Here is a 10,918-nt window from a genome sequence, read left to right as displayed (position 1 = left end):
GACTTCCTGTCATTACTTACATCCTGTAGACAGAGGATATAAGGCAGTGGTGTTCATGGTCTGGCACTCTTTGGCTTCTTATCTCAAGCATGGTGGTAGTAAGTGCAGGGGTTTTGAACAGACTAATTAGCCATGGGCACGTGGTTTTTTATTTTGTATACCTTATTCTTTACTTCTAATGATCATTAATAAATCTCCTAAAATATATTATTTTTTTTAACTCTTTTTTTAAAAATATATTTTATTTGATCATTTCCAAGCATTATTCGTTAAAGACATAGATCATTTTCTTTTCCTCCCCCCCACCCCCCATAGCCGACGCGTAAGTCCACTGGGCATTAGATGTTTTCTTGATTTGAACCCATTGCTTTGTTGATAGTATTTGCATTAGAGTGTTCATTTAGAGTCTATCCTCTGTCATGTCGCCTCAACCTCTGTATTCAGGCAGTTGCTTTTTCTCGGTGTTTCCACTCAATATATTATTTTTATTGCACATTAATTTTAATTTTTACAGTTAGCAATGCAGGTATCTAGGTGACCCAATGGGCTTGAAATCAGAAAGACCCTTGAGTCCAAATCAGGATTCAGATAACTTATTGACTGTGTCACCCTTGGCAAGTCAGTTCACCTCTACAGACTTCCTCAGTTTCTTCATCTGTACCTCCTAGGGTTGTTTTGAAGATTAAATGAGATGATAAATGTAAAGCATTTAGCTTTGTGCCTGGCATATCATAAATTCAGTACAAATGTTAGCTGTTGTTTATTATTGTTATCCAAGATATATTTTATATGTATGTAAATATATATATGACATAAATAAGTATTTATGATGACAAGTCCATAAGGACATTCTGGGCCCATTGAGGCAAAAGCAGCCAGAAAAGACATATTTGTATATCTTCCTGAGACCCTGGCAAGGATTGGCCTAAGAACACCTGGCTTTCTTAATTGGCTCAGAACATCCTGACCAGCCAACTAACTATCACAAACCTCAAGCTCTATCTCTGGGACAAGTGGCCTTGGTACTTTTATACTTTTGTATCAAAAGAAACTTTGAAGATTACCATTGGGCGAAGAGTACTCCTAACTGCAGCTGGACACTCCAATTGGCACCAAGGATATATGCTCTTGATATATCATTTTTCTTTGATCATAGAGTGGAGAAACTGTATAAATATTGGACCTATGTGCTCAATAAAATGGAATCCGTGATCCCATTCATGGCCCTCTTGACCCTGTCAACTTCTCATCCATGTGGGACTTCTCTCTCTTCTCTGTTCTCTCTTCTCCCCCAGAGTCAGTCTCCAGAGAGAACCAGCTCCTATCAATATGATATACACACAGATAGCCAATCCCTAAGAGATAAATGGTCACTATTGAAGAATTGCCAAGTATTCACAGCCACAGGAAAGAAATCTTCAAATAATAAAGAAATGCAAATCAGAAGAACTCCGAAGAAAAGAACCCTAAAAATTGGCAAAAACGACAAAAATAGCAATGTTGGAGAGTCTTAGTGGAACTATGAAATGGTGCAAGTATTTTGGAAAGCAATTTGGGACTATGCAAATAGTAAAGTGACTAAAATGTCCATACTCTGTACCAGAGACTTCGATACTGGGTGTGTAATCCATTGATATTAAGAAAGTCTCTATCTGCTCCAAAAAATTATAATAGCCCTTTTTGTGATAACAAAGAATTGGAAATAAAGTAGATGCCTATCAGTTAGGGGATGGTTAAATTGGGGCACATTGGTGTAATGAAATATTGCTACACTATAAAAACTTATGTGCCTAGAACAAATGCAGACAAGCCTGGAAAAAGCTCTGTGGACTGATACAGAAGTGAGCTGGCCCAAGAATACAAAATACACAGGGACTACAACAATGTAAATGGGAAGAACACCACACCCAAAAATTTAAAATGAATGCAACAAAGTTATAAAGATCAAGCAAGACTAGAATGAAAAGACATGAGAAGAATCTCCCAATATACTCTTTCATAGAGGTGGGAAGTCCACAGGTTTTCTACATTGCATCCATTTTTGGACTTTCCCAATGTACTGATCATTGTTGATATTTTTTCCTCTCTAAAAAGTGCAGTTTGTTAAATGGGATAGCTTTCGTGGAGAGCAAGGGGAGAGACGCTTAGGAAAACGCTGATGATGTGAGAGACAAGGCATGAGTAAAAATGTATTCATAAAAAATTAAATGCAGAGCAAAATTTTAGCAACAAAATGTCTGAATTGTTGGCTGCTTGACAGGCAGTTGGTGGACAGCTGTAATATGTTGATCATCATAATCTCATCCCTTTCTACTACACTTGGCAGCAACCTAGGAGTTTTCTAGAATTCTGATTAATGGGAAAGGACGATGGTAAGTTGTCTTTCATAGTCAAAGAGGACATCATTGTCCTCTTGTCTTGATATGACTTGAGCATAAATTGGATTTAAGTGAGGCAGAATTGCACAAAATCCCCAGCCTCTCTTCCAGAATCACTGAAGTCCATTGGCAAGACAAAAGTCGAGACAATTGGTGATGGCCTCGGCTGCAGTGGATGATCTTGGTTTCTTTGATGTCTGACCAAGTTCTAAGCTTTCCATGGTACCAGCTTCAGTTGCCTTCATGGCTGATGGAACAAATGGTTCTTGTCCACCTCCTCTTCCAGAGGGGAGTCTTCACATACCTGAAGCAGAAAGTATTTGAAGTCTCTCAGCGACTTTCAACTAGGTTTAGTTGGCCTGATAAGATGCTTTCCTGGGTTGTGACTGCTACGCATGCTACAGCTTCTTGGAGTCACAGCTGAGAGCTGAGAGACAGATAGCCACTAAAGGAAGAAAGAAGCCCCTAAAAAGTGCTCAGCAATCCCTCACACTAGGGGAACTAGTGTTCCTTGAATAGTCCATACTCCCCAATGGGACAGAAAAAAGAGCTAGGAAGAAGCGGTGAGAAACCAAGGACAGCCACTGGGTGATGGATATCTTCTCTTGCAAGAGAATTTGGCAGGAAACAGCCTATTGTGATAAATCAGAGGTCTATCATCAAACTGGCATTATCTAAAGAGAGAGTAACCAGTTGGGGCCTCTCTCAAGACTCCCAATTTGTCAGCAGGCATTTTGCTATCGCAGCAGTTAATTGCGACAGCTACCAAAAAGGATGACTTGGAGATCCTGCTTCCAACAAGTCCAGATAGGAAGGGGAATTCGTGTGATTTCTAGAAAGCGTCCCACTTTTGCTTCTGCACTTGCCAGGTATCAGCAAATTATACCACACACGCACTTGAGCGTTTTCCTCTCAACAGACAGTCAGAAGGACTAGAATGCACGCCCTGCTCCATAGGTCATCGGGGGAAATGATGGTGTCGAATGTAGACTCGTCATAGGCGACTCCAAGAGAGAAGGACGCCAACTCAAAGAAGAGAGATTTGGGGTAGCTACCACTAAGGGCAACTGAGATGGCTACTTGTTGATCTGGCACAGGCAATAGAGACTTCTGTTGTCTTTGCAGGGAATGTATCTGGCGTGTGTTGAGAGCCACTTGAATCTTGGCAACCCGGATCACCATCATTAACTCTTGGTGATTGATATGGGGAAAAATGATGGTGCCAAGAAGAACAAGCATTGCTAAGAATCATGAAGTTCTGGGGGGAAATATGAAGATCTTTTTTTTTAAACCCTCACCTTCTGTCTTGGAGTCAATATTGTGTATTGGTTCCAAGGCAGAAAAGTGGTGAGGGCTAGGCAATGGGGGTCAAGTGATTTGCCCAGGGTCACACAGCTGGGAAGTGTCTGCGGTCAGATTTGAACCCAGGACCTCCCATCTCTGGGTCTGGCTCTCCATTCTCTGTGCTACCCAGCTGCCCCAAATCTGAAGATCTTAGTGGACCACAGTTTATGTTCTCATCACTGCTATCATTGGAGGTAGGGGCTTTGGACAAGAGAGGTTCTTTTGGGATGGGAACAGCTAGTTTAAAAACTGTACCTAAAACTAGGATTTGGATTTCTGGAGCACATTAACTGTAGGAGTGATGGGATGTGGTTATATCTATAGCTAATAATGTATGCTAGCAAAAACAGTTCTGCCTGCCATCCCTCCAGATGTTTTTTTAAACCCTTACCTTCCAACGTAGAATTAATACTGAGTATTAGTTCTAAGGCAGAAGAACTGGTAAGGGCTAGGCAAAGGGGGACAAGTGACTTGCCCAGGATCACCCAACTAGGAAGTATCTGAGGTCAAATTTGAACTCAGGATCTCCCATCTCCAGGCCTGGCTCTCAATCCATTGAACCACCCAGCTGCCCTCACCGTCCTCCAAATGTGATGAAGAAGTCTTTAAGTTGGAAAAGGTGGGAGAGAGAAATCAGGTTTCTACTTTGGCTGCTATGTTTAGAAAGTTTAGAAAGTAACCGATACTCATACAAAGAAGACTTAACAGCAGCAACAACTATAATTCAGGGGGCAGCTGGGTAGCTCAGTGGATTGAGAGTCAGATCTAGAGGCAGCACATCCTGGGTTCAAATCTGCCCTCAGACCCTTCCCAGCTATGTGACCCTGGCCAAGTCACTTGACCCCCATTGCCTAGCCCTTACCACTCTTCTGCCTTGGAGCCAATACACGGTATTGACTCCAAGACAGAAGGTGAGGTTTAAAAAAACAAAACTATAATTTGCAGAAGACGTCCATGAAGAGAGCTAGCAATAGAACCTCCTGGCCTCTGGTGCTAAAGCCCAATTGGACAAAATACACGTCAAATGGAAGTCCTAACATGAGAAGGCAAATGACCTGATCAGTAAGAGTGAGACAATGGAAACGAGGCCACAATATGACCAAGGAATATCTCTTCCTGAAAAGTGGGGGACTAGATAAAAGGGAGAGGAATAGCTTTGTTTCCCGGCCTTTGGGAAAGCAGGAACGGACTCTGGGAAGCATGGCGGAGTGCATGGGAGCACCGATTTCCGGAGGAGTGTTTTGCAAACCTGAAAGTGGTACATAAATGGCCGTCAGACCACCTGGAGGGAAGGAGAAAGCAAGAGAAGATTTGGATCAACACATCATATTCCTGGCAAAAAAGGGCGAAATCGTAATGGGGGACTTCAGCGATCTGCACATCTGCTGGAGCTTTCTCCCTGCCAAAAGCCAAGCAGCCAATGAATTCTTGACTAGCTTCAATAATAACTTCATTATTTAGAGGGTGGAGGAAGCCTCAAAGAGAACGATTGTTCTTGATTTGATTCTGACCAACAAGGAGAGAAACTGGGGGAAGCGACCACTCCATTTTAGAATAGGGATTGAAAGGAAAAGACACATTGGACCCAGGGTGATGCGCGGCCCAGGTTGGAAGAGAGTGAATTTCAAAGAATTCAATAAAAGGAGAGAGTATGTGGCATGTGGGAAAAGATGTGCAGTCCTAATGCCTGGGTCTCAATACCTGAGTACTTAGTCCCATCTAAGAGACGGATTTAGAGGTATATCAACCAAGTTACATTTTTAAGACATGTAAAGATGATGGAGGGATGGTGAGGTGGCTCAGTGAATAGAGTATCAGGCCTGGAATCAGGAAGACTCTTCTTTCTAATTTTAAATCTGGCCTTAGACACTTCCTAGCTGGGTGACTTTGGGCAAATTGTTTAACCCTGTTTGCCTCAGTTTCCTCATCTGTCAAATGAGCTGCAGAAGGAAATGGCCAACCTCTCCAGTATCTCTGTCAAGAAAATCTCAAACCCTGTTGGCCTCAGTTTCCTCATCTGTCAAATGAGCTGCAGAAGGAAATGGCCAACCACTCCAGTATCTCTGCTAAGAAAACCTCAAACCCTGTTGGCCTCAGTTTCCTCATCTGTCAAATGAGCTGCAGAAGGAAATGGCCAACCTCTCCAGTATCTCTGTCAAGAAAATCTCAAACCCTGTTTGCCTCAGTTTCCTCATCTGTCAAATGAGCTGCAGAAGGAAATGGCCAACCACTCCAGTATCTCTGTCAAGAAAATCTCAAACCCTGTTGGCCTCAATTTCCTCATCTGTCAAATGAGCTGCAGAAGGAAATGGCCAACCACTCCAGTATCTCTGCTAAGAAAACCTCAAACCCTGTTGGCCTCAGTTTCCTCATCTGTCAAATGAGCTGCAGAAGGAAATAGCCAACCTCTCCAGTATCTCTGCTAAGAAAACCTCAAACCTTGTTGGCCTCAGTTTCCTCAACTGTCAAATGAGCTGCAGAAGGAAATGGCCGACCACTCCAGTATCTCTGCTAAGAAAACCTCAAACCTTGTTGGCCTCAGTTTCCTCATCTGTCAAATGAGCTGCAGAAGGAAATGGCCAACCACTCCAGTATCTCTGCTAAGAAAACCTCAAACCCTGTTGGCCTCAGTTTCCTCATCTGTCAAATGAGCTGCAGAAGGAAATGGCCAACCTCTCCAGTATCTCTGTCAAGAAAATCTCAAACCCTGTTGGCCTCAGTTTCCTCATCTGTCAAATGAGCTGCAGAAGGAAATGGCCAACCACTCCAGTATCTCTGCTAAGAAAACCTCAAACCCTGTTGGCCTCAGTTTCCTCATCTGTCAAATGAGCTGCAGAAGGAAATGGCCAACCACTCCAGTATCTCTGATATAAAACCTCAAACCCTGTTTGCCTCAGTTTCCTCATCTGTCAAATGAGCTGCAGAAGGAAATGGCCAACCACTCCAGTATCTCTGTCAAGAAAATCTCAAACCCTGTTGGCCTCAGTTTCCTCATCTGTCAAATGAGCTGCAGAAGGAAATGGCCAACCTCTCCAGTATCTCTGCTAAGAAAATCTCAAACCCTGTTGGCCTCAATTTCCTCATCTGTCAAATGAGCTGCAGAAGGAAATGGCCAACCACTCCAGTATCTCTGTCAAGAAAATCTCAAACCTTGTTGGCCTCAGTTTCCTCATCTGTCAAATGAGCTGCAGAAGGAAATGGCCAACCACTCTAGGATCTCTGCCAAGAAAACTTCAAATGGGGCCACAAAGAGTCAGACACAATTGAAACAACTGAAAAATGATCAAAAGAAGATGGAAACGTGACCAGGAAGTATAAGATAAATACAGACAGATGGTCGAGTCCTTTAAGAACAGTGTCAGGCACACTCAAGTTGGTGATAAATAAACAACTTTTCAAACCAGTCTAGGAGGAAAAGTCAAATCGGAGAAGTCGGGAATGTGACTCCTGCTATGAGTTGATGGGATGAAGGATGGTGGTGGACAGTGGAGACAAGGCAGGAATCCCCAGCTCTGCTTATTTCGGTTTTCTCTATGCCAAGGGGGATGACGTTTGGACTGCGAATGATCAAATAAAACGATTTTAACAGGGAGCACAAACTCAAGGTAAGTGAGCAAATAATGGCTGCCCTGAATGACGATCCTGCCCAGGTAAGCCAAGTCCCAGGGTACAGAGAGCACCGGTTGTTAGGATTGCCAACCCACTGTTGGTGACACGTAGAGAAAGGCAGAAAGGCCCTATGGGATAGGAACTGATTTTCAGAACCCCCCAGAGAGTGGACTCTATGTATAAATTACTGGATTTCATTTGAGTTCCTGGCAAAGTGTTAGAATATATTCTAATAGGAATCCGTTGTGAGTATTCAGAGGGAAAGCAGTAGTGACTAAGAGGGCACAAGCCCACCCGCTTTCCTTTGCTCATGCGGTGGTGGACTGGCAGTTTCAGAGTGGTTCAGGCTTGGGCTGTATTTTAACCTAAGACTAGCTCTGTGACCCCTGGAGAGTCTAAACTGCTCAAGACTGTACAGTGGAGAACAGCTATGGATCTGCGTGGGCGAAGTTTCCCCAGGAGAGCTCTGCACACCAACGAAATGTTTAGAAAGCTGGATCTTAGGCGGAGAGACCTAGAAATGGAAGGAGCCAGACTCCAGTGGCCTCGTTTTTATAGGTGAGGAAACTGAGACCCTGGGAGGCTCAATCACTTGATCTATGTCAAGATCCATCAATAGGGAATCAATAGACATTTATTAAGTGATCAGTATATAGCAGGCACTGCCAATACAAACACACTAAGTGGAGAGAACTTTGGACCTGGAGTCACGAAGACCCAAAGACAAACACTTACTAGTTGTGTGACCCTGGACAAGTCACCGAACTTCTCTGAATGCCTCAGTTTCCTCATCTGTAAAATGAGCTGGAGAAGGAAATGACAAGCCATTCCAATATCTTTGCCAAGAAAACTCCAAATGGGGTCATGAAGAGTCGGACATGACTGAAAAACAACTGAACAACAAACAACTCTCAAAGAGCTTATGTCCAATCTGATCTGGGGAATCCTTTAGTGGCCATGTGTATACAGACACACATGTACATGTGTTTATATGTGTATACATACATGTATACATGTATGTATACATGTACATACATGCACGCTACACTGTGAGCCCTATAGTATGTATACATACTACATGCGTGTACATATTCTCAAACAAATGTAGATAGTGTGTAAAGAAATAGAAATACATATTATATTCTGAAATGTGTATGTGGAGACATTTGGTTTATAAAATGTTTTAGTTTCCCACAATCAGAATGATTTATTCCATCTTTTGTCATTTCCTCTATCCTGTTTTGTTAAGAATCGGTTCCCCCCCCCCCCCCGCCATCTGTCAAAGAGAAATGTTCCTCCTGTGTGTGTCTATGTATACAGATACACACATGTACATGCTTGAGTGTACACACATGTATATATTCCACACACATACCCATATTTCCTTACCCTCATGAAGCTGGTGACCCAAGCACAAAGGTGGGAGAAGTGCTGTCAGAGAACGGTTTGAGTGAAGATGAGAAAGAGCCATTGAGGAGTTGCAAGCTTGATAGGGGTCCATAATGTAACAGGCCCCAAATCACCTGGACTGGGCTCTCTTGTGAGGTTGGACATAGGTCTCCCACCTCCCTTTGGAGGACTCCAGCCTGAGACTTAGAGGATAATAGAGTTGGCAACATTAGAAGTTCTATGATCCAACTTCTTAATTTTATAAATGAGGAAACTGAGGCCCAGAATAAGGTCATACAGTATGCACACCTGGGCAGGATTTGAACCCAGGTCTTCTGGACCCCAATGTCTAGCAGTTAATCCATTCACCACACCAAGATGGCTCTCTCATAGAGGTAATTTCTATTCAGAAAAATTCAGAAAATCACCCAGTGGGGGCAGCTGAGTGGCTCTGGGGAATGAGAGCCAGGCCTAGAGACAAGAGGTCCTAGGTTCACATATGATCTCAGACACTTCCTAGCTGTATGACCCTAGGCAAGTCACTTGACCCCCATTACCTAGCTCTTAACCCTCTTCTGCCTTGGAACCAATTCACAGGGAAGAAAGAAAGAAAGAAAGAAAGAAAGAAAGAAAGAAAGAAAGAAAGAAAGAAAGAAAGAAAGAAAGAAAGAAAGAAAGAAAGAAAGAAAGAAAGAAAGAAAGAAAGAAAGAAAGAAAGAAAGAAAGAAAGAAAGAAAGAAAGAAAGAAAGAGAGAGAGAGAGAGAGAGAGAGAGAGAGAGAAAGAAAGAAAGAAAGAAAGAAAGAAAGAAAGAAAGAAAGAAAGAAAGAAAGAAAGAAAGAAAGAAAGAAAGAAAGAAAGAAAGAAAGAAAGAAAGAAAGAAAGAAAGGAAGGAAGGAAGGAAGGAAGGAAGGAAGGAAGGAAGGAAGGAAGGAAGGAAGGAAGGAAGGAAGGAAGGAAGGGAGAGAGAGAGGGAGGGAGGGAGAGAGAGAGAGAGAGAGAAAGAAAGAAAGAAAGAAAGAAAGAAAGAAAGAAAGAAAGAAAGAAAGAAAGAAAGAAAGAAAGAAAGAAAGAAAGAAAGAAAGAAAGAAAGAAAGAAAGAAAGAAAGAAAGAAAGAAAGGAAGGAAGGGAGGAAGGGAGGAAGGGAGGAAGGGAGGAAGGGAGGAAGGGAGGAAGGGAGGAAGGGAGGAAGGGAGGAAGGAAGGAAGGAAGGAGGGAAGGAAGGAGGGAAGAAAGAAAATCACCTAGTGATGCCGAGTGACCCAGAAAGTCCCTTCTTACTCTGAGACTTTGGGATTACTGGATTCATCATCATGTCCCATTTTGCTCTCAAAGGAGGAGTCCCTGCCTCAGGCCCCATCTGGTAGGGTCACTGATCCGACCCCTTTCCTCTCAGTACTAAGCTCTGATTGTCCAAATCCTGCATTTTAGAGGATTATGTCTATGTTCAAAGAGGAAGGAAAAAAAGCAAGTTAAATCAGGTTTTGCATAATCTGATGATTTGGATGCTTTACCTCAAAGCTTCTCAAAGTTAGAGGCTCATTGGTTTAGGAAGATGCTCAGTAACATTCTCCCCTTGGATGTCAGCCTCAGAGATGTTGTTCTGCAGGGGGATTCTCTTCCACACCTCTTTTAATGGAAAAAATGTCGAAGATTCCTCTTCTGATTTTCAGAGATGCATGATTGATTGAAATCTCCCAAATGTTCCTCACCCTGAATCCCAAGAAGCCTTTCAAGAGAGCTCAGGAAATGTATCTGCCTCAGTCTTGCATTGAACTCCATTTTGTTCAGAACATCCCAAGATACTTCACTGGTTTCCCTTTTTATTCAAATGATTTTTCCTAAATCCCACCCAATGTACTTGAGATTTCCAGATCCTCTTGAGCTCTTGGGAAGGAATTTGAGCAGAGTATAGCTGACCTTTTATTCCATGTGGATAACCGTGGGCCCAGTGACAATGGCTAATCCCCAGAACCCAAGGGAAAAGTCCTTCCTGGAAAAAGTGAGTAGCAATGAGAGAACAAAGTACAAGCCACTGAAGGTCAAACACTAGGGATAATGTGATAAGGAAGGGGAAGTAGGTGCTGGGAAATGGCTGACCCAGTTATACCAACGTTAGAATCAGAGAACCTCAACTGACATCCTGCTTTTTATTTCTAGTTGTGTAGTCATGGGCAAATGGCAAATATAGGATTCTT

The sequence above is a fragment of the Monodelphis domestica genome, chromosome 2 (assembly GCF_027887165.1).
Source record: "Monodelphis domestica isolate mMonDom1 chromosome 2, mMonDom1.pri, whole genome shotgun sequence".
Taxonomy (NCBI): Eukaryota; Metazoa; Chordata; class Mammalia; order Didelphimorphia; family Didelphidae; genus Monodelphis; species Monodelphis domestica.
The sequence above is the reverse complement of the archived record's forward strand: the minus strand, read 5'-3'. Positions refer to the sequence as shown.